The 25441-nt window shown below is 39.7% G+C and overlaps 1 protein-coding gene across 10 annotated transcripts in view; it reads left to right on the top strand.

Moving 5' to 3' along the window:
- Nucleotides 1-25441, top strand: part of IMMP1L (inner mitochondrial membrane peptidase subunit 1) — a 78358-nt gene that overhangs the window by 1871 nt on the left and 51046 nt on the right. For 7 of the 10 annotated variants that reach the window (XM_030560254.1, XM_030560253.1, XM_030560262.1 and 4 more), the window contains exon 2: nt 8724-8827. The exons of 1 other annotated variant lie outside the window; for it this stretch is intronic. The gene's annotated coding sequence lies outside the window, so the exon portion shown is untranslated. Of the gene's footprint in view, nt 1-5073; nt 5137-8358; nt 8488-8723; nt 8828-25441 lie in introns of those variants that run through there. 2 more of the 10 variants (XM_030560255.1, XM_030560256.1) reach the window with 2 other exon arrangements.

Raw genomic sequence — 25441 nt, 5'->3', positions numbered from 1 at the left:
TAGGAACCATGTAGGCTCTTCAATTTGTGACTTATAATCTATTAATATTTTGGGATCTTAAACGATTTAAAAATAGTTGCTTTGTAGTTCACCGTTAAATCAAAGGGAATATCTTGTTGAGAAATTGCTACTTCTCAGAGAGCAGAACTCAAACTAAGCACCACCATTACCTGTCCAAGTAACTATACTCCTCATCCTAAGGCACCCATACTCTCCAGTTGTTAACTAGACCTGACATTTCACTGCTTGGCTTTAAGTAAAAGACATATTACTTTCAGATGATATCATTCATGAGAAAAAAATTGGTTTTGCTATTTCCACTGCAATGAGAATGTTACAGGATAGTTTATATTTTAAAAACATTGTCTCCTCCAGCACTAGGAAAGTACAGCTGCTTTTCTTTTCTTATTGTTAATTCTATTTTTTTCACGTTGCTGGCCCTATTCACTCTTCTCTCCAGAAATAACAGCTTAAAATTAGAGACTAGACAATGATTTGGAACTCTTTACATTTTGGAACTCAGACTTGGCAAGCATTTTTGGGCTGTGGGTCCTTTCCTGAAATGTGCAGAGTACCTCATGTGAAATACTAAGCGCTCTCAGCATCCACTGAAGTCAGTCTGAATGAGGATCCTCAGCACTTTGCTTTGTTGGGCTCTGTGTCCTTTGGCCCTACTGATGTCAACATGCCAAATATAGCACTTGGTTGTGTGATGATGAAAGAGCAAAAATGGTTGTGATGATTTTTCAGGGGGGTATGTCAACACTGGCAGAGTTACAGCACCACTCAGAGAATGCTGAAGGGGAACCACTGTTGTGTGTTCATACTGTCATATCCCTGCAGAATAGCGTGTTCACACTTGCAGCAGTATTCAGAGTGGTGTACTTTGGGCAGCTATTCCACAGAGCAGCTCTTCCTCTTCTGCCGCTAAAAGTTGTGGGAAGGTGGAGTGGGTCACGGGGCATCCTGGATCCTGTCCCAATGCCCCGTAATGCATTGCTTTGCATCCCAGCAACCCCTTTGCTTCTGTCTGCATTTGGTGACATCTTTCAACAGTTTGTGTACTGCATGCTCTGCCTCTTCAGTCTGCAGGACTGGATCCTGCACTGTTGGCCAATATGCTGCTTGCTCTCGCTAACACTTCACAAGTGGCAGTTGAGTTGTTCCTTAAACTACAAAGGCAAGAGGAGTTTGACATTGATCTTGCCACTTGTAGTAGCTACAACGTGAGATTGTTTGTGGCATTCATGGGGATGCTGACCACAGTGGAACACCACTTTTGGGCTCGGGAAACAAGCAACTGAGTGGTGGGATCACATCATCATGCGCTTCTGCGATGACGAGCAGTTGCTGTAGACCTTTCGGATGAGGAAAGCCACATTCATGGCACTGTGTGATGAACTCGCCCCATGCCTGCGGTGCAAGAACACGAGAATGAGAGCTGCCGTGTTGTTGGAGAAGCGCATGGTGATTGCACTGTCGAAGCTGGCTACTCCAGACTGCTACCAGTCGGTTGCTAACCAGTTCAGAGTGGGAAGGTCGACTGTTATGAAAGACCATGACTCCGGGCAATGTGCGTGACACTATGGATGGCTTTGCACAAATGGGCTTCCCTATCTGCGGAGGGGCGATAGATGTCACGCATATTCCAATTCTAGCACCAGACCACCTAGCCACTGAGAACATTAATCAGAGGGGGTATTTCTCTATGGTTCTCCAGGCACTTGTGGATCACCCTGGGTATTTCATGTACATTAATTCAGGCTGCTCTGAAAAGGTGCATGACGCACCCATCTTTCGGAACACTGATCTGATGTGAACATCATCATAGGGGAACTTGAAATGCCCATTGTGATCCTGGGAGACCCTGCCTTCCCCTTAATGCCATGGCTTAGGAAGCCATACACGGGGCACCTTTACAGCAGCAAGGAGTGATTCAACAGCAGGCTGAGTAAGCGCAGAATGAGTGTTGTGTGCCTTTGGCCATTTAAAGGCCCACTGGCTCTGCCTATATGGGAGGCTGGACCTGGCCAATGACAATATTCCTATGCTTATAGCCATGTGCTGTATGCTTCATAATATTTGTGAAGGGAAGGGTGAAAGTTTCACACAGGGCTGGACTGCTAAGGCTCAGCGCCTGGAGGCTGAATTTGAACAGCCAGAGACCAAGGCTATTAGAGGGGTGCAGCGCAGGGCCATAAAGATCAGGGATACCTCGAGGCAACAAATTGAAGCTGAAATCCACTAATATTAGTTGCTATGCTCGGGACTGCAGTGCTTATAATTCTAGGAGGTGATCGTGATTGGTGCAGACGATGCACTGTGAAGGTTTAAGAAAATTGCCTGTTGCTTTGCAGGGCTCTGTTTGCTTTCAATTAATGGAATAAAGATTGCTTTCAAAACAAAACAATTCTTTTATTTAAAAAACAACTGGAGGAGAGAGACAAACAAAAAAACACATCCGCACTGTGGGGGATTTGGGGAAGGGAGGGTCCCAAGAGGAGGTGGGGTCCCAGGATAGTTAAAGATTTGTGTATGTCCAGGTATCATATGCAACCTTGTCCTTTGGAATACAGTGTAGCAGGTATTGTACTTCAGCAGATGTAAACTGTAGAGGGACAGGTTTTGAATGCAGTGGGTACATACTGGAGCCAGGAGGTTGATAAGAGTGTGTCGGCAGTGTCTGGGGGGACGCATGGGAAAGAGTGTTGTGATAGCAGCTGCAGGGGAGAGCAGGCACGGAGTGGCTCAGTTTGTAATGCTAGTAGCACCTGGTGCGTGTCCGACTGGGACTCTATAACTTTTAAGAGCTGCTCTATGGCTTCATTCTTATGTGCCACGTTCTCCTTTTGGTCCCTCTCCTGGCTGTCCTGCCACTCATTCAATTCTTGTTTTTCGGCCGTGGAGTGCATCATGACATCATGTAGAAAGTCCTCTTTAGTTCTTCGTGGCTGCTTTCTAATTCTGCGCAGCTGTTCAGCCGGCAATAACAAAGAGGGAGGTTGGGCTTCCAAGGTCATCTCTATGAAGCCAAAATGCAGCATTTTACAGAAGCAGTATTGTTTGCAACACAGAGACCACTGATTCAGTGATTTAAAACACAGCCACTATTTCCCATACCTGTCACTAACTGGCTGACCCCAGGCAAGCACGCATGAGCCACAAGACCCCCAAAATGGTGCGTAACCACAGGGGAAGAGGAAATCAGTGTTCCAGGACCGTACTGTACACTGGGCATGTGACTCTTGGGGAGAGCCAGCACTATGGGGGGGGCGGGCCTTATAATCATTACTATCCCACATTTTCCATAGGCTGTGTTAATTATGGAAGCTATCTCACTGCTGAGGGTGAGCAGGGAATCAAGGGAGGGTCTTCTCCAAGACTGTGGCTTCCGCCCTGGCCCTTATGCAGCTCACTTGTGTGCAGCAATGGTCTTTTCCCTCCATGACGGCAGAGCGGCACAGGAAAGTTATCCTTAATGGGGCAAGAAACAAAGCAGCTCCGACAAAGAACCTGTGGCAGCGGATTGCCCAGTAACTCCATGAGAGTTTCTTGGAGATCTCTGAGGCAGATTCCTGTGAAGTGAGGGAGTCGATCAACACCCTTTTCCACCACTCAGACTAGGCATGTTGTAGTACGCGCATCATACAGACACATGCCTGCTTTCTGCAACCCTCCTGCCCCCAACAACTCGCTTCAGCGATTCTCAAAATCAAAGCCACTTACCAGGGGCCTCCTCTCCTGTTTGCGCTTTGCCAAACTCTGACAGTTGTGACTGGCTAACCTCCTCCAAGGTAGAGAAGAGCTCCTGGCTGCATGCATCTCTGACCTCCGAGTTGTCCACTGCCTCTGGGTACCCCTTCCCCCCTCCACATCCTTGTCCAAGATTTCCTCCACCTGGCTCGGTCCACTCTAGACTCGCATGCAAACCACCGAAGTATCCACAGGGGCCTTCACAGTGTAGGTCGGGTCGCCGCCGAGTATTGCATCCATCTCCTTGTAGAACTGGCAGCTCATGGGCGCAGCACTGGAGCGACGGTTTGCCTCCCGCATTTTGTGGTAGGCATTCTACAGCTCCTTCACTTTGACCCTGCAGTGTATCCCGGTCATGGCCCCTTTCTGTCATGATGCCTACGGACAGATTTCATGATGCATAATTCCTATGGCTGGAGTGCATTTGGGATTGGACAGTCTCCTCTTCTCAAATGCTGATGAGGGCCAGCAGCTCAGCATTGCTCCAAGCAGGGGATAGCTTAGTGGATGGAGCAGGCATGCTTACCTGAAAAGATGCGCTGAGGCCACTGCACGCGTCACCGAGCAAGCAGGAAGGGGACTTTAAGGGGTGGGGTTCACGGTTGCTCACCTGAGGGCAGGGCAGTTGAGTTCAAACCGATGTCCAGAGAGGCGCGAACAGGCATTGTGAACACTTCCTGGAGGCCAATCTCAGCACTGTAATCGACCAGAGTGTGTACACTGGCACTGTGGCACTGTAGCCCCAGCTCAGACAGCTGTACACCTCTCGTGGTGGTGGTGTTTTTTTTACAGCACTGCAACCGCACAGTTTCTGTGCACTAAGAGCCTTGGCAGTGTGTACACCTCAGGAGTTACACCACGGAAAGCTATTTTACTGCACAGAAAGTTGCCAGTGTAAATACAACCTTTGTTTGGAACAGATTCATCTGAAGGTGAATGAGCAATTGTTTCTGAGCAGACACATTCAAGTTGTTTTGATTCTAGACACATTGAAGTATCCAACTATATTTGTTAAGATGACTTAAAAGAAAAAGATGAGGAGGAAATGAGTAATAAATAGAGAATGGTAGTTAATCGTACTCCATCAGAAGTCCAAGTGCAGGTCTTTGGCATAAATAACCACAAACACATTTACAATGCTTGTGCTGTCATTTGAAACTAGGGATAAACATAATTTTGCTTGATATAGCACTTTTAAATCAATTTATTTTCTGTACTGATTTGTAAACCCTTACTTGGAATGAATAATGTACTATGTTTTAAGTTACAATTGAGGGGAAGAAAATTGTGAGTAATAGACTATCCCCTTCCCCTTCCTAGGCATGCTATGGAGTGGACAGATACAGAGCACGATAAAGGGGTAGTTGCCTGAGAATCAAGCAGGTATTTCACAGTGCTTCATTTTACTTAAAGTAAATGTTGTGGTTTAGTTTGAGGAGTTGTCCATTGAAGAGAGAGGGCAATAATTCATATTGTAAATCTGAACAAGAGATTTACACTAGTTAACAAAATTATAAACAGCATGAACTACATCTTTAGCATAAGAACTGGACTTTTAACATTAATACAATATTCCAGAACGTTCTTAACATGTTAAACTTTCAAGAACTGTTCTTAAGGCAATAGATGTAGCTAGAATTTGAAACACATACCCAATATTTTAAAATAATTTATTTTCAAGTAGCCGTAACTGAAAATATTGACCACACAAAATTACCTTATGAAAACAAATTGTTTTCTAACTTAAAATAATCTTGTTCGAAAGAAACAAAAGCAATGTAATTTACAGCTTCATCCAGTAGTTTTCAACCTGGGGTCTGCATACTATGTCTTAAGATTTCCAAAGTGGTCCCATGCCTCCATTTGAAATTTTTTAAGGGCCCGTAAATAAAAAATGGTTGAAAACCACTGATCTAGACACAAGAGGTCAACACTAAGGCCCCTTCTGTAGTGGTCATGGAAACCATGTTGCAAGTCATATTTAAACATGGTTCACGAGAAAGGTGCTAACGTTTTTCTTGTCCAGTATAGATTGGACCTATGTAAGAAAAATATTGTTTATAAAGACACAATGACTGTCTTCTGAACTATTGTATAAGGAGCTTGTGTGCACTCAGGAGTCTCCTATTTATTTTCAATGTAGACTGATAAGACCAACTAAATCAAGGCATATTTTTCTAAGAGCTTTGACTTCAATGGGACTATTTACATGCTCAAAGTGAAGCATGTCCCTAAGTGTATTGTTCCTAATTGGGTGTCTTTGTGAGGAGGCTTTTGGGCCATGTTGTTCTGACAGAGTTTTCTGTGGGGTGATTTACTTTCATTGTATCTCATGGAGTCTCTGCTAATTCTGATGTGTCTGTGCCTGTGAACGCTTTTAATGTTGCCTATATCACTGATTACTAAGCCTATGATCCCATTAACACTTTCATACAGGCTTAACTTTATGCATGTGACTGGGCCCATTGACTTTATTAAAGTCAGTGAAATCACTCATTTGCTTAAAATTAGGCAGATGCTTAAGTGCTTTGCTGGATCAAGGTTGGAGTACTAAGCACTTTGCAGATCAAATTGGTGTAGCAAAGTATATGGAAAGGAGCAAAAATGGTATTTATGTTTTACAAGTCCATTTATAGTGTGCTTGTCATCACAGAGCACTGTAACAAGTGAGTGATTATAAAATTCTGTTTACAACATCTGCTATAACTTTTTGTTTTGTATGGGAAGATCCATCTCAAATTATTGAAGGAATAAGTGGCTAAACATTCATGGATTATAGTTGTTGTTTTTCCTGGTTTTCAGAATTGATATTTAGGCCAGTGAACATTAGTCTTCATTAATTATACCAAAAAATTGTTCATCTTCGGAGCTCAACATTCTAAAAGATAAATTCCCAGCAAGTGTGAGAGGTCATTAAGGCTTGTTAAACCTATCTTCAAACAAGACTCACTAAAATCATAATTTTAGCTATTTTTGGCCCATATATCCCAAATATATCTCTGGCCCTCGTTATGGTAGTATCTGAGTACTTTTAACATCTTTATCCTCACAACATTTTTGTGAGGTAGGGAAGTACTGTTATCCCTATTTACAGAAGGGGAACTGAGGCACAGAGAGACTAAATGAGAGCCTAAGATCACACAGGACATCTGTGGCACAACAGGGAACTGTGTAGGCTAACACCCTAATCATTGCAACATCCTTCCTTTTATATAGATTATAAATACTTTGCTTTAGTGAGATTATATCGTTTTTAACTAAAAAACATATATATAAAATGTATTGTGTTGTAATTTTATAGAAGTAACAGAACAGGTTCCATTGTCTTCAGAGTACTCTAGACTGACCAGATTAATAGAATGGGACATGTATTAAAAAGTAAATGTATTTTGCCACTGACTTCTTCTGAGAGAACTCCTTTCAGAGGCCTTAGCTAAGAAGCTCTCCCTATACAGATTTTAAAATAAATATTCTAGGTAAACATCAAGAAGTAAAGTTTAGTCACTGGCAAAGTCTGATTATTCTTAGTGTTTACATTTTGCTGTTTTGTTTCATACTGTGTATTTAAGGTCAAGACCAACACGAAAAATAGTTTATAATTTATCAGTTCAGATCTTTAATTATATAGGGATTGATCCAGAAGCCATTTGGAAATGAGTCTGAATACGGACTGCAGGGATGGTCCTATACTCAGGAATATGCTGCTAAAATTAAAATATAGCCAGGCATTTATTTTATTTTAAGAAATTGCATTTAAAAGATGGAAGAGTTTCTAGTAAAGACTTTGTGTACAAGTTATACTTATAACATTTTGAAACTTTTTTTAAACAACAAGATATATAACTGATGCGATACTGAGAAACCTGTGACATAACAATTATAAAGCCTATGGTATTTCTTCTCAATTGGAAGAACGTTTGTGGTTTATAGTACAAAAATAATGTCTCACTTGTTGAAAAAGTGACTATGCATTTGGGCCCTATATTCTCCTACCCAAGGAATAGTAGATTTCTTTTTGCACTTAAACTACATTCTATCTATGTTTGCTCTTTTTGTATTAAAGTTTCATCCACATTACAAGTTTAATCCTATGTTAGCACATTATTTGCCATGTTTACATGCATATGTATTCCGACACTGATTTTTGAGAACGTAGCAATTGCCATATTGAATCAGATCAGTCGTCCATCAAGTCTAATATCTTGTCTTTGACAATTTCTAGCACTAGATATTTCAGAACAAGAGCAAGAAGTCCACAGCAGGTATTTATGGGGTAAAATACCTCCTAAAAGTTTCCTTCTCCCCAATATTTAGAGGTTGGTTTAAGCTCTGTTATATTAGGCTTTATATCCCTCCTGAAATTAATGATTTTTTTAAAATATTTACTCTGGAGGTTCTTGTTAGTCATATATATGTCTAAACCCTTTTGAATCCTAAAATCTTGAACCCAAAGATACACTGTGACAATGAGTTCCACAGGCTAATTGTGCATTGTGTGAAAAAGTGTTTCATTTTATTAGTTTTGAATTTGCAACTTTTCACTGAATTTGCCTTTTGTTCTTGTATTATTAATAGATTCCAGGCCAGAAGGAACTATTGTGATAATCTAATCTGACTTCCTATATAAAACATGCCATAGAACTTGCCTGAAAAAATTCCTAGAGTATATCGTTTAGGAAAAATCAAGTCTTGATTTAAAAACTGCACATGATGGAGAATCCACCTTGACCTTTGGTAAATTGTTCCAATGGCTAATAACCTTCACTGCTAAAAATTTACACCTTATTTCTGGTCTCAATTTGTCTAACTTCAACTTCTAACTATTGGACTGTATTACACCTTTCTCTGCTGGACTGAAGAGCTCATTATTCAGTATTTGTGCCCCATGAGGGTACTCAGACTGTAATAAAATCACTCCTTAACCTTCTCTTTGTAAAGCATGTTTTCTAATCCTTTAATCATTCTTATAGCTCTTCTTTGAACCTGCTGCAGTTCATCAACAACACCTTGACTTGTGGATGACAGAACTGGACACAGTATTCCACCAGCGCTTGCACCAGTGCCAACTACAGAGGTAAAATAACCTCTCTACTCATACTCAAGATTCCCTTGCTTATACATGCAAGGACTGCATTAGCCATTTTGGTCACAGCATTGCCCTAGGAGCTCATGTTCACCTGATTATTGACCATGACCCCCAAATCTTTTTCCAGAATTACTGCTTCCCAGGATAGAGTCCCCCGCTGCGTAAGCATGGCCTACATTCTTTGTTTCTAGATGTTTACATTTACATTTAGGCATATTAATATGCATATTGTTTTCTTGTGCTCAGTTTATTAAGAGGTCCAGATCATTCTGAACCAGTGACTGGTCCTTTTCCTTATTTACTACTCCCCCGATTTTTGTGTCATCTGCAAACTTTGTCAGTGATGATTTTATGTTTTTTCTTCCGGGTTCTTGATAAAAATGTTAAGTAGTGTAGGGCGAAGAACCAAACCCTGTGGGATCCCATTAGAAAAATATTCATCTGATGATGATTCCTCATTTAGAATTACGTTTGGAGACCTATCAGTTAGCCAGCTTTTAATCCATTTAATGTGTGCCATATTAATTATACTAGTTTTTTTAATCAAAATGTTGTGTGGTGCCAACTCAAATGCCTTATTGAAGTCAAAGTATATTACAGCAACACTATTATCTTTATCAACCAAACATGGAATCTCATTAAAAAAAGATAACAAGTTAGTTTGACAGCATTTATTTTCCATAAATCCATATCTATTATATTACTCTCCTTAAATTCTTTATTAATCGAGTTCTATATTCATTGCTCCATTATCTTACCCAGATCGATGTCAGACTGACAGGCCTATAATTCCCCAGGTCATCCTGTTTTCTCTCTTTAAATATTGGTCCAACATGAGCTTTCTTACAGTCTTCTGGAACTTTCCCAGTGTTCCAAGACTTAATTAAAATCTACATTAATTGTCCATAAAGCTCCTCAGCGGGCTCTTTAAAACTCTTGGATACAAGTTATCCAGACTTGCTGATGTTAAAATATCTAACTTTATTAGCTGCTGTTTAACATCCTCCCGAGATACTAGTAGAAAGGAAAGAGTGTTATCATACGATTTGACTACATCATCTGTTTTTTTTCCCCAAATACAGAACAGAAATATTTATTGAATCATTCTGACTCTTCTGCATTATTACTGATAATTTTACCATCTCCAGCTACTAATGGACCAATATTATTGTCAAGATTCTTTTTGTTCCTGATATACTTTTAAAAATGCCTTATTGTTCTTAACTCTGTTGTTCATAGATTTATCTTTGTATCTCTTAGCTTCCCTTACCAATATTCTATATTTCCTAACTTTTGATTTATGTTCATTACTATCAGCTTCCCTTTTCTTTCATTTGTTATATATTTTATAGCTCCCTTCACTTCCCCTCTAAACCAGGTTGATTTTTTAACCAATGTGGCCTTCTTCCTCGATTTTGTGCTTGTGGCTTTTTGGGCTTCTAATAAAGTGTTCTTAAACAATTCACAATTATCATTCACATTTTTCTGATTAAATTCTTCCTTTCAGCTGATTTGGCTCATAATTGTTTTCAGCTTTGTGAAATTGGCCCTTTTAAAGTACCAAGTATATGTATTACTGGTCTGGACTTTATTCTGTTGGCACATTATAAATGTGATTAAGTCATGATTACTTGTACCTAAACAAACATTAATTTTTAGTTCTGTGATCAATTCCTCTTTATCCGTCAAGACAAGGTCTAATATCAAATTCTCCCATGTTGGGTGCAGCATTTTTTGATTTATAATTAGAGATTCCAAGGATGTTTTATTACTGGCACCATGAGGCCTTATGCCACTCAAATAAAAGTCGCCCATAATCACACAGATTTTTTTCTGCTTCATATTATAATTAGATGCATAAGGAGCCAGGCATTCTGTTCCCAAATATGATTTGGTGGTTTGTAGCGGACATAAACTAATACGCCACTTTGTGCTTTCTTTGTTAAAACATTTATCCATAGGCATTCAGATCATTTCCTTCTACGTTACCAGTAACTTGTAAACATGCAATGTCATTTTTAACATAAACCACTCCTCCTCCCCTTTAGCCTACTCAATCCTTCCTAAATAGGATATAACCATTGATTTTTAACATTCCAGTCATGCAGATCATCCCACCGGATTTCAGTTATAGATCTAATTTATGATAATAAATGAGCAGTACCCATTCCGCTTGTTTATTATCCAGGCTCCTAGAATTGATGTACAGCCAATTAAAGAATTTCTTCTCTTCATGTCTTTTTATTCCTTCATTAATTTTGTTCTCAACATCTTGATTTTGTGCTACATGAGTTTTCAATCTTCCCTCTTTTTACCCTCCCCTTTTATTATGAGATCGAGTGAACAGAAGCTTCTGATCTACCTTTTCAGTGCCATTAATATTTTTGTGTGTGTGTCTCAATTTAAATCAATCCACTATATATATATAAAATAAAATAAAGTGGATTGATTTAAATTGAGACAATTTAAATCACTAATAATCATCGTGATTTAAATTGGCAAGCAGGAAACCTTGATTTAAATAGTCAATTTTAATTTTGTTTTGCATTTATTATATTTTAGTTGTTTTCCTACAGAAAGGTTGGTTCTTGTTAGTTAACCATTAACATATTAATTTGCAGCTAAATATAGACTTCATATTAAATTTAGTGGTGGCATTTTTTGTTTTGTTTTGCTAAACAGGAAAAATACACTAATGTACATGCATTTATATAGTCAATTATATAGCTTAACTCACATTCAGAGTCTTAATTTTTACATTTTTTTACCATGTTAGAAAATGGTGAATGGATGTAATTCTTATTTACTAGATCAGTGGTCCCCAACTCTTTTTGTATGGCGGTCGCCAGATGAGCCACGGAGGACCGTGGTGGCAGACGAGCATCCGCCAAAATGCCGCCGACAAGCTGCGTCATCCAGAGGCGTTGCCACCGAAACACCGCCGAAAATCAGCGGTATTTCGGTGATGACACAGCTTGTCAGCAGCATTTCAGCAGATGCTCATCCGCCAGCCAGTATGTGGGTGCCAAGGCGCCCGCCAGCACTGCATTGAGGACCCCGTACTAGATGATTAATTTTTTACTTGTGATTAGTGACCAGCTGTATTTGGATGGAAAACCAGCATTTTAATTGTTTAATTTAAATGTTACGGATACACAACAAAAAAGTTTTTCAAAACATTAACTGATTGTCATTGGTCACTATGTCCTTCAAGATTTTCAACATAGAAGATCTCATCCACTCTCTCCTACTTTTTTTCATAGATTGGAAGAAGAAATCAAGCTTTCTTGCTTTTTCAACTCCCAATTGATTTCTTAGTGTTGAATAAACTAAAATGAAGAAAATATTCTCTAACTAGAGAAGAGGCTACTTCTGTCAAAAGATAGTCTCGTACTTCAACAGACTCTGATTTCAGATGCTTAGCCAGTGACTGCACCAGTTCAGTAGTCTGAATATTTTTAAAACTTGTCAGCAAACATGTACTATTTAATGTTTTGTTTTAATTTCTATTATTTTAATTGATTATAAGAAGTTAAGGCCTTAGCATAGGTTATCATAATTTCAAATTGAATTTTAAAGTCATTTAAAAAAAAACCCTGTATTTACAATAAAAAAAATGGTTATTTATCTACGCTATATTTGTATCATCATTACTCAAGTCTTCCTTAAGGTAAATAATACCATTCGTTTCAATCACTCCATATGACAGTTATTCTATGCCCGTAATAGTTTACTGAACCCCATCTGTTTCTGCTATGTTCTTTGTGATGAGGTGAGCAGAACGGAAAACAGAATTCCAGGCAAGGACGTGCCAATGATTTATATAATTTCATTATATTTTCTGTATTATTTTCCATCCCACTTTATACATCATAGTAATTTGTTTGACTTCTTGACCACTGCTACATACTAAGTCCTAATCTTTTTCTTGAGCTGATATAGTTAATAGAACCCAACTTTAATAGCTCAATTATTAAATTGTGAATTCGTTTGTATTTGTCACTAGTGAATTCATCTGCTATGTTGCCTATTTGCCTAGTTTGGGGAGGTCATCCTGAAATTCTCACTCTTCTCTGGTCTTGATTAACCTGAATAACTGTCTCTTCTGAAAATATTCTCTACTCTTTCCAGGTGATTCATAAAGACATTGTATTGCTAGTGTGTATAAGACAGTTAAAGAGAACAGAGTTAGACTAATCATAACACTATTTTACATACAAATATAACTGAATGGGGGAGGACCTAATAACAACACTAACTTCCTCCCCCACCCCCGACCAGTTAAAAAGTCATTTACACTTTTAGTGTGGATGGGACTTAATCATGTTCTTGCAACTACAAATTTTAACCAGATAACCAGTTCACTGGCAGTTACATTTATAATGTACAAAGGTCTTAACACAGTTATAGAACTTCATATGAAAAAGAGTTCAAATATAGATGCCGCTAGGCATGACAGACAACTTATGCTAGCATGCAGTTATACTTTTTAATATGGACTGGTTATACTTTTAATATGAGCTGTGGCCTCAATTATCTTTGGCTAAGTTTTCTTTTAAACACACAGGTCATGTGACCTCAGTCAACAGGAGAACCCCAGCAGCCAACTTGGATACCTAAATCGAGCGCTTCCTTCCGTTTTTACAATTTGCTCAAAACGTTTAAATGAATTTTCTAATCTTTTTAATTTTGTGCTCACTCACCCTCCCCCCCACCAGATCTGTGTTGTGTACTGGGTTAGTTAACAGCAGAAGAGCAGAGACATGTACCTTAAATGCTCTACTAAGTATGGGAAATACTTAAATGTTTCAGATATAGGCCTCTCTGTTTTCAATGTGGTACATGAGCAAAGTCATCTTGCAGATATGCACTAAGACATATTTTGTTTGGATCACATCTTGTACGCAATAGCTAGCTGGTCAACACCTTCTCATCCATAATTGCTATGAACACTGAGCACTCTCCCAGCTTCCTGAGCAGGCTAACCCTGTTCCTTAGGAAGACTGCCACTTACTGACCATCTTCTCTCTTCTTTGTCTCTTCTCTGTTGTTGTCCTTTTTTTGTTTTCATTTTTTTAGCTTTTATTCAATTTTTTTCTCCTCCTCTTGTATGCCAGTGGCTTCCACTCCTCCTATGCTCACTGATAACTTCTTTTCTGCAAACTCTCGACCCTTTCCGTTGTATTGTATTCTCCCTGTCCTTGGTGGTGTTCCGTGTTAACTCTTCTTCACTGATTGTTAGAAGGCTTATTTCTGTTTCACTTATTAGTAGGATCAGAACAGTAAGAAGTGGGACAGATAGAGGCATGGCCCCGCCTGCCCCTCCAGAAAAAGTAGACATCTGACTTCTACATGGACCTTTTCTTCATACAGAGTGATTTTATTTGAGTCAAGTTCATCCCTGATGTAAGCCTATTGAAGTCAGTGGGTTTATATCAGGGATGAACTTGGCTCCTTTTCAGTAGCTTTTGCGTGCCTTGAGTCATCTCATTATATGATACATTTCTTGTAAAAAAATGAGTTTGATAAACAAATACTTCTTTGATTAAATTATGCAGATTAGATAACTCTTTGAACACAATTGTTTGTTCCTTTTAGGTTTTATGTGTGCATATTAATTTTTGACAAAAGGATAGTTGGCAAAAAAACTAAACAAAAAGTGAGCAAGATTTGATACTCATATTGAGGCCTCCTGGTTAGAGTTGTACCTTAGCAAAGATATTCAGGGTTATCCAGCGCATATTACAGTTTTTTGGCTCAGTAAGTAGCTGGCAATTTACAGTATTTGTTTTTTCAAACTCCGATGAGTGACTGTATTGTTTGCAAAAGGTACAAAATTTGGTAGGTTTGAAGACCTGATTTTTTTTTTGGTAAGTATTCTAGGCAGCAGCATAAGTTTCCTTAGTTGTGAGAAGTTAGTTCCACATGTCCATTCAATCCTACAGTCTTTACTGAAACTGGCAAAAAGGTTACTGATGCAGGACTTACTGGTCTATTTTTGGGCCCTACTATTGCCTCAGTTTTTCCTTCTGCAATGCATCAAAGAGACCACCATCAAATCTGGCATTTTCACAGTACTACTGTGCATAGGCACCGACTCCTTGGGTGCCCCAGCCCTGTAGCACCCATGGGGAAAAAAAACTGGGGGTTCTCAGCACCCACCGGAAGTCCCACTGATCAGCTCTTCGTGCTGCTGCCCACCGGTGGCCCCTCTGATCAGTGCCTCCCCCTCTCTCCCAGCGCCTCCTGCCCACCATGGATTAGCTGTGCAGGAGATGTTGGGGGAGAGTGGGAGGAGCGAGGGTGGGGCATGCTCGGGGGAAGGGGTGGAATGGGGGCAGGAAGAGGTAGGGCAGATGTGGAGTAGGGTGGGAAGGGGTGGGACCTGGGTGGAGCCAGGGTCGAGCACCCCAGGGAAAGTCAAAGCATATGCTACTCCCCCTCTGGTTGTAGTTCATTACCATAGAGTAACACTCAAAACTTACAGCTCTCTTCATCGGGGTAATTAGTACTTTCAGTTTATAAAAAGCTACAGCATCCAGGCTCACAGGGTGCGATCCATGAAAGGACATAGGTGTTCCAATACTGAGAGTCATAGCATTTGTCTTTTAGGTGGCTAGAAAATCACACGAACAGTGCTCAGTCCACAAGCCAAGTTAGGCTTATTGGCTACCTGTACAATGAATAGGGGGAGAGAGGTGCCTGAGAATGCAATCCAGAAAAGCCAAGCATGTTGGAGAGCCACCTATGCTGGCCCCTGGGAGATGCCAATGACAGGCGTGTGTACTAAGCCCCACTCTTCTCTTGGACATAGGTGCCTAAGTCCATACTGCAAGGAGGCGCCTGTCTGCTTAGTGATTCACGAACAGGAACTCGCTGCCTCGAGTCAGGTGTCTTAGGCATCTAAAGCATTTCTTGCAGGAATGAGTTAGATGTTTGCCTCACTGCACACAAAATAGCTGGAGGAGGAGCCCACTCTGTAATTTTTAGCGCAGTGGTTATAGCATTCATGTGGGAGACACAGGTTTAATTATTCTTCTCTAAAAGAAGGGATTTGAACGAGTGGGGCAGGGTCTTCTCTTTTCAGAACAGTGTGCTGACCACTGAGCTATGGGATATTCTGATATGGGAAAATCAGTCTCTTCTGTTGAAGCTATTCTGCTGTGGGAAAATAATGAAAGTGATTGGAGCAGGGGAACTGGACTGTGGGTCTCCCACCTCCCAGGTGGATGCCCTAAGCACAGGACTACAGAGTCATTCTCACACTCTCTCTGTCCCAATGACTGTTTATGTGGAACCGTCATTGGGCCAGAGGAGGGGAGAGAGAATGACTCTATAGCCTGATGATTAGGACACACATCTGGGAGGTAGAACACCTCAGATCCAGTTACCTTGCGCCAATCACTGTGTGTGTGTGTGGTTGGCTGTTCTGAGGGTTGGATTTTTTTTTTAGGGGTTCCATTCTTGCATTATTTTTTTAACATATTCCAATATTATTTGCCTTTTAACCAGTGTAATGCCCATACAGCTTTGGATAGGCAGCTAAATATCTAAAGTAAAAATTAAAAAGCCACTTAACAGCGATCAGAGGCTAATGATGTTTGACTATTACCAACCTGAGCCAGATTTGAACTACAGATGGATTATTTTAAATATCTAATTTCCAAGCATTAGTAAGGATTCATTTCATTCTGTGGTCGTCATATGGCATGAAAGCATCAGCAGTGATCCAAATTTGAATAAAATACTTCAATGCATTTTTTTTCTAAATCTGTATGTCCAGTTTATTTTCAGTAATATTTCTCTCTGCTTGGTGTATGTACAGGATAGATAATTATAAAACTACATTGTCATAAATGGCATTCCTGTTCATAATCTTCTTACTGGTGTCTGCCATTAAATTCAAAAGCTCAGTTCATTAGTTCTGGAATGTGATAGCATTAAGCTGTACTGATTAAAGTTTTATAGTTGCCAAATCAGCTTAGCTGTTGAGTCACCTGACTGGGTTGGGCTAGTAGTCATGTGATTCAGCTCCCTGATGTATTCATGCTGTGAGCTGAAACAAGGTAGTTTGCTTCTTTTGATGTTCCTAAGTATCTAACAGTATGGGTCAGGGATTATGATTGCAAAGAAGATGACTTCATTTTCCTGATCTTTATACCAGCCAGAATAAGATGGGTTTGAAAGTCTAGTATCTTCAGGCCAGCAGCCAACAACTAGAAAGACTATTTAACCTGGAAGTTCAGACACTGAAAGATTTCGTTTTGTCTTAATATGCAAAAATAATAATAATTAATAAGATGACAAACCATTCAATTGAAAAATGCTTAGATTTGTGTTTCTGTAAGAGATACCAATACTATTTTATTTGGAAAGCATTTGGATGCTCACTGCATAGCTTCTCTGTGGGGATACTTGACAGCAATAATAAATTGGAACTATGTTGAATTTAAACAGCTTTTTAAAATTTAAAATGAATACATACATTGTGGGACATCATGTTTTATGCTATGTATTATTGTAGCTTAAGCATGCTGTATATCATATAAAGAATAATTGTTGGCTGAATAAATGCAGAACCTGAAAACAGTGATTACTAAAATAACCATTGTAATTTTTGTACAAATATTAAATATGCAGTATATTTGTGACTTTCAATCAAATGGTAGATGCATAAAAATGTACAGTTTAGTACTTGAGGCATGTGGAATACTTAAGATCATAATGAAATACAAGTTGAGCAGCACTGAGATACCATAGTGATAAGCACCTTAGAAATTGGAAAAGTCCTTGAAAGAAAATATCTTCAGTATATTATAAAAAGAGATGAGATGTATACATCTTAGTTTTGTGAAGTTTAATATTTATGTAATCTCAACATCTGACCACAAATGAGAAGGATTTGAAAAAAACCAAAAGAAAATGTTTGTGATGACACCTGGGCTGATCCTGCAGTGTGCTTCTTGCAGGAGTCTTCTCAGGTGGACCTCACTGAAGAATAAGGATCTAGAAATTAGAAAGGGCTCGATTTTTCTCAAGTGCTGAGTATCTTCAGCTCCATTTGCAGTTAATAAGGAGCCAGGGCAGATAAAAATTGATTTAAAAACATAAAAATTAGATTTTTAAAATTTAATAAAATTTCTCATTTTTTAAATAATCATTTGAAATTGGCAACCTATGTTATGGCCTTAACTCCTTAGCTATTAAAAAATTTAAACTAAATACAAAAATTGTTAAGTAGATCATAGTTGCTGCCAAGTTTTAAAGAAAGTCACTGAACTGGTAGAAATCACTGTCTAAGCACCTGGAACCAGAGTTTGTTGAAGTGCTAACCCAGATTTTGACAGCAGTAACCTCTTCTGCAGTTAGAGAGAGAATAATTTCTTCACTTCAGTTTATTCCACTAGTTCAGTTCAATGACCAGGCTAAGAAAACAATTGGGAGTTGAAAAAGCAGAAAAACTTACTTTTCTTCTTCCCATCTATAATGAAAACTAGGTATGAGAGGATGAAATCTACTAGTTCCAAAATGTTGAAGGACATAGTGACCAGAAGGAATCAGTTTAATTTAGTATCAGAAGGTTAGCTGTGTAAGAGTGCAAACTCATCCCTGCAGTGCTTCCTGCCGGTCTCTCAGGGAATTATCTCGATTTCCAGCCCAAAGTGCCCTCTACAGGCCAGTGATTCACTACCGCTTGGCCCCCCATGTCCTTCCCTGGACTCCAGTGCCCTGTTATCTGGGGTGCTGCCCCCTGGCAGTAACCCCTTTCTCTCAGGGTCTCCCCTCCCTGGGAAACCTTACCCACTATTCTCGCCTCACCTCATTATAAGGCTGCTGCCTGTCATTGTCTAGCCCCCATGCCCTGGGACAGACTGCAGTATCAGCCTACTCATCACTGGCAAGGTTGGTTTTGGACCTGCTGTCTTTGCCTACACCTGGGCTTCCCTCTGCAACCCCCCGTATCTGTTGGCCTTATGCTAGGCTGTAGCCTGGGGCTTTCCAGGCTGGAGCTCCCCAGCTCCTCTGCCTTTCCCCAGCCCTGCTCCACTCAGGTACCCTGTCTCTAGCTCCCTGCAGCCAGACCCTTCTCCCTCTACAGGCAGAGGGAGTGTTTGGGTGCCTGGCTTACAGCCTTTTTATACAGGCCAGCTGTGGCCTGATTGGGGCGTGGCCCAGCTTCGGGTGCTTCCCCAATCAGCCCAACTTTTAGAGCTGCAGCCCTCTCTGGGGCTGCTTTTTAACCTCATCAGGGCAGGAGCGGGTAACCACCCCGCTACAGTCTGGATCTGTAAAAAGTGACAGAGTCCTGTGGCACCTTATAGACTAACAGAAGTATTGGGCCATAAGATTTCATGGTTGAATACCTACTTCATCAGACACATGATGAAGTGGGTATTCACCTACAAAAGCTTATGCTCCAATACTTCTGTTAGTCTGTAAGGTGCCACAGGGCTCTTTGTCGCTTTTTACAGTTTAATTTACTAACTTTATCAAATGAGTTAGCTTGAAATGCAAAACATGTTTTAATAAACTTTTTTCATGTTTCTAGCATGTTTAAGCTTGTTATATTTAACAAAAAAGTGAGAATTTTAATTAAATTTTCATCCAAATAAAGCAGCGGTCCAACCTTTTCGTCTGGCGGGCACCAGACGAAGGATCGTGGTGGCGGTTGAGCATCTGCTGAAATGCCGCCGAATTTCGGCGATGACACTGCTTGTCGGTGGAAAGCAGTGTCATCGAGAGGTGTCACTGCTGAAATGTCGCCGAATTTCGGCGACATTTCGGCGGATGCTCAGCCGCCGGCCAGGACCCGGGCATGGCGCTTGCGGGCACTGTGTTGGGGGCCGCTGAAATAAAGCTTGTCACAAATCACAAGTAAAAAATAAATAAACTAGTAAATAAGACATACATCATTCATCATTTTCTAAAACAGTAAAAATGTCAAAGTTAAGAATCTGGATAAATTCTGTAAATGCTACATAATTGCATAAATAAATGTTCATAGATGCAGTGCATCCTGGTGAGCAAAAAGAAGCACCAAATTTAATGCATAGGTGATATTTAGTTGCAAATCAACACTTTTGAGTGGTTACCAACCAGTGAGAATCATTCCTTCTTTAGGAAAATAACTAAAATGTGCAGATGCAAAACAAGATTAAAATTGATTATTTAAATCAAGGTTTCCTGTTTCTTATTTAAATCATGATTATAACTGGTGATTTACCATAATTTGCTGGCTACTTCAATCATCCTGCATGAAGCTCTGAGTGTTCAGCACTTTTAAAAACCAGGTCCGTAATTTCTGATACATAAAACACATACTAATATGGAATACAAATGAACCTTACAAAATTTTACTTGCCCAGAATGAGTAAAATGTAGTCAGTTATTTCATCATCATCATCATCATCATAATCATCATGGAAAGGGTGGGAAGTAAATTTTGTGCATGAGCTGGTGAATTTTTGTGACAGTTTTGCAGAGATAATATAGCTGAAAACATTACAATGCAGTACCAAAAATGTCCATGGACTAGCTGCTAATTTGTGGTGCGGATGGCTTCATGAGTGTATATGAACACTTGGGGATGTTTTAAGATATGAAGGTAATATATAAATAATAACTAATATATGTACATCCATATACATTTGTTTGAATGGTTGTGATTAGTATATGTTTTTCATTTTTCAATGAATTCCCCTAATGTAAAACAAAATACCCATTATATTTATTTTCGGATTTTATTTTAGACCAGGGGTAGGCAACCTAAGGCACGCATGATTTTCAGTGACACTCAACTGCCCGGCTCCTGGCCACCGGTCCGGGGGGCTCTGCATTTTAATTTAATTTTAAATGGAGTTTCTTAACCATTTTAAAAACCTTATTTACTTTACATACAACAATAGTTTAGTTTATATATTATAGACTTATAGAAAGAGATCTTCTAAAAACATTAAAATATATTACTGGCACGTGAAACCTTAAATTAGAGTGAATGAATGAAGACTTGACACACCACTTCTGAAAGATTTTAGACTGTCCGAATCATCAGATATCTTTCTTATAAATGTGTACAGGTAAGAACAATCGATACTTCAGTACAGTATCTAGTTGCTGCTGTATATTCCCAGGTGTTTTCTGCTATTGGGCAGGTAAGGAATTGACACAGTTGAGGTTTTGAAGAAATTGGGCCCTAAGGGTTGTGGGTTTTGTTTTTTGCCCTTTGCTTTTCATGTTGCTATAGACTGAGTCTATACTGATCATCTGTCTTTTCATTAAAAATCAGCCATCTCAGCAAGTGCTGGAGTATGGACAGTACTAATATAGCTCCTCAGCACTACAGCCAGCATTTCATTGGAAAGTGTGTTTTTGTTGATCCTCTCTAGGCCAGAGTGAGACCTGGATGCTGCCAAATACTTAGGCTGGAGATCTGAGGGTTGCTCAGATCCTGATAAGTAATTGGTTGCTTATGATGCGATCACTTTCAAAACTTTTTTCAGGTTTCTGGTTCTCATTGCTTGTTGAATTATTATTTTTTCTACAGAGATTCACTGAGGAAGACTGCCCATCTATTTTACATTATCCAGAAACAAACAGTAATGCTTCAGATGATGGTGTAGCTCTACAGTAATTTCGAGATGAAAAAAATCTGGATAACAAAAATCAATTGAAGAAGCAGTCCACGGACACTTTAATACAGAGGTGGGCAAACTACAGCCCAGGGGCCACATCCAGCCCTTCAGATATTTTAATCCGGCCCTTGAGCTCCCTCTGGGGAGCGGGACTTGGGGTTTGCCCCTGTGTACATGTGCCATGGCTTCGCATGGCTCCTGGAAGCAGAGGCATGTTACTGCAAACCACTATGTGGAGGGGCAGCCAGGGGGCTCCGCATGTTGCCCTTGCCCCAAGTGCCACCCCCACAGTTCTCATTGGCTGGGAACTGTGACCAATGGGAGCTGCAAGGGCAGCACCTGTGGACAGGGCACCATGCAGAGCTGCTTGACCGCACCTCCACATAAGTGCCAGAGGGAGGACATGCCGCTGCTTACGGGAGCTGCTTGAGGTAAGCGCCATCCAAAGCCTGCACCCCTGACGCCCTCCTGTACCCTAACCCTCAGCTCTGATCCCCCTCCCACCCTCTGAATCCCTCAGTCCCAGCACAGAGTACGCTCCTGCACCCTCAACCCCTCATCTCCAGCTCCATCCCAGAGCCTGCACCCCAGCTGAAGCACCCACCGTTCCCAGCCCGGGGCCCCCTCCTGCACCCTGAACTCCTCATTTCTGGCAACCCCAGAGCCCGCACTCCCACTTAGAGCCCCTCCTGCACTCCAATGCCCAATTTCATGAGCATTCATGGCCCACCATACAATTTCCATATGCAAATGTGGCCCTTGGGCTAGAAAGTTTGCCTACCCCTGCTTAAGAGAAGAACAGAAGTATTTTTCTCATAGCAGTTTTGCCATCTGCTGAAGTTTCTCCTCTGCCAGACTGAAATTTTCCTAAATAGGGTCTGATCCTGCACCCATTGAAGCCAATGATGAATCTCCCACTGACTTCAGTGGTGCAGGATCCTATTGTTCATATACTAGATGAGGGAGACCACCTTACTGATACCCAGTAGTTTGCAAAAACATATTAAATATTAGAATCAGCTCCTATTAGATGTGGAATATAGAATCTGTATTGCCAGCGTCACAAATTTTTGTTTTTCAGCAGATTAATTTTCAGCAGGGTCTAACATGACAGTTTTAAATTGAGCCACATAAAATATATTAGCTGAGATGCAGGAAGTCCTCAGGTTGGAGTGGACTAGGTCAACTATGGTAATTAAGTGGAAATAGCTCAAAAGTAGATAATAAAATTTAGTTAGTCCAAATATTATTTATTTCTTCAGCACAATGAATTTTTACATTGTCATTATGGGTACTGTGAGAATTTTTTTCTCCCTTATATAGTAATATGTACATTTCTTCTAGGGAGACAAGCAGTGATGCCGTAATAAAATGTTGATTCAGACTGGATAAGCTGAACAGTAGGGTAAACATGACTGTGAAAATCTTGGATTGGGAAGGCAAAGGTGTTGGTATGAAGTCAGACTGTTTATGGACTTGGGACAGAGTTATTTTAGAACTATGTCTCATTGTATGGAGATACATTTGGTTTATGCACATGTGCAAGTAGTGACAAATACAAGGAAAGTTGTGGGCCTACAATATCCCATCAGATATTTAAAATATAGATTTCCATAGATGTAGGTGGCTAGACACGTTATATTTCTTTGTCACAAGAAATAAAAAAAATCTCATTCAGTGTGGTACAAAATAATGCAGCAAGCGCTAATCCCAACCAATCTGGACTGAGGTAGGCTACCAGCATAAAATCAAAATAGGTAAATATTTGCAGGATGTTATCTACCATCTGAACAAATTGTTTGGCACTTTGAGATGTCATCACCTTGGTAAGCCAGTAGCATCCAGATATTTATTCTCCATCTGCATATTCAAATAGCTAAAAGAATAGGCTACCACTGAGCTTCATGATGGCTTGACCTTTTTAAATTGTTACTAGTCAAAAATGTAATTTTCCATCAAGAATAGTTTCTGTGGAGATTTTTGAGAAATCTGAGTAATGGGTTTGGTAGTTAAAATGGAGGCATATGCCAACATCATTTAATGCATGGATGTGATCTCTTGGGGAGTTCCAGCAGCAGTCCTTGCAAATAGCACTGTTAGCCCTCTTCCAGCAGCTACAGCTGAGCATTATGCTTTGTTTATGTGGTTTAACCAATGTCCATACACATCTTGTGGTAGAAGTCACTTCTGAGTCGCACGTACTATTTCTGTAAGGCTCCTAATTTTTGGTTTTAACTGATAAACATGGATATAAGAGCCCTGATACAAAACATTAAATCACTGTTTATCTAACTATAATAGCATGGTGGCAGAGTAATTTAGGATTGTCTGTTAATCTTTATATGTTGAAGTATAGATGAAGTGATTTATAAAAATCATTGTTCCTATATATGTTAAATTACAGACCCTATTGAGATTCTTACATACAAATATATACTTATAACCAAAGGATTATCTTGATAAGAAATAATATTTCTAAAAAGTTTGGGCCAACAATGTATTTACAGAGTTATATCTGAAAAGTGATAATTGCTCTGTGCCTTCTTCCATGCAGGCCCCTCTGCACTGAATGCAAGGTCTGAGTAGGTTCACAACATCCCTACCCTCTCCACATTCAAATCCCTTATGAAGATTTGAATAAAAGTTCAGGCCTTGCAGATCTGCTCAGAAATGGCAGTCCAGGAATTGAGATGGCATGGAAGAAAAGACGGAGCAATTATAGATTTCTCTGATTAAACTTTTTTAATATAGTATTTCTTGTAAGCTTTCTTGTTTGGTTATAAGACTATATTTGTATAAGGAGCTTGGTGAGATATGTACTATAGTAATTCTTGGCTCTTGTTTATCACTTTTCATCTTCAAGATGCTTTGCAAACATAAATAAGCACAACAAGCTTGTGACATAAGTAAATATGATTTCATTTTTAAAGATGGGGTTACTGAAACAGGTTGTGATGTAGCAGCTTGCCTCAAGATGACAGAAGTAGCCTTGTCAGAGCTGGGAGAATTCAGGAGGTCCTGTGTACTGATCACTAGATTGTTACCTCTCTTTTCGGATGGGACAAGTGATGTGATTGGATAAACTTGCTTAACTTGTATACTGGCAACCACAAAATGTCATCAAAGGTCCTTCATTTGTTTTTTATCTGTTTGCCTTTTTGTTGTGGTGAGGCACTTCTTTCCAGCACTGGAGGGAGTAAATTCTCATTACAAATTTTCTGACTTTTGTCTAAAACTTTGCAAACACTTCATTCTGAGATCATCATATTTTCCCTACTTGCATTCCCTCTTTGAAAGGGAGATTATGTTTATAAGGACTGTTTTCTGGTCAAGAGGAGAAAGGCAATGACCTACCCTCAGACAGATTTTTGTATTGTTATGAAAATTGTTTGGCAGAAGTTCTTGAGCAACAAGCTTCCATTCACCCTCCTTGATGAACTGACACTCCAGCAGACTTGGAAGTGAGAGGCAGCTTCTGGACTTGACATTTTTATACTGTTGCCAGACCACTAGGCCTATTCTGCAAACCAGATTTTTAACATCTTGGGCATAAAAGACATTACATTCAGAAGCAATAAACCCTTGTAAGGGGATTGAAGACCCCTTTGGCATATACACATTTTGTTTTTTAGAGTTTTTTTTCTAAATGGTCTGATTTTTTTTTCAGGCAAAGTTGCTAAATTAAATAAATTACGGTAACCTTTTTTCGAACTCCAACAACCATATATGTGATATGTTTTCATTTGGTTTTTACAAATTCAAGGGATAAATAGGTTTAAAATAAAGTTCAGAATATCCTGAGTTCATCAGGCCTGAGGGAGCGAATGCCTACTCAGTTTTTACTAGACAACCTCTGTTTGGCTGTGTAATATATACTTTGTAGTTCAGTCTGTTTAAAAAATTCTCCTGTAGTATTTCAGCTTTTCCTTTATGGTCCCATCCTACATTTTTGTGAAGTCTCCATGTTAAA

Source organism: Gopherus evgoodei, chromosome 4, assembly GCF_007399415.2.
Source record: "Gopherus evgoodei ecotype Sinaloan lineage chromosome 4, rGopEvg1_v1.p, whole genome shotgun sequence".
Classification (NCBI taxonomy): domain Eukaryota; kingdom Metazoa; phylum Chordata; order Testudines; family Testudinidae; genus Gopherus; species Gopherus evgoodei.
This window is presented reverse-complemented; position numbering and strand designations above follow the sequence as displayed.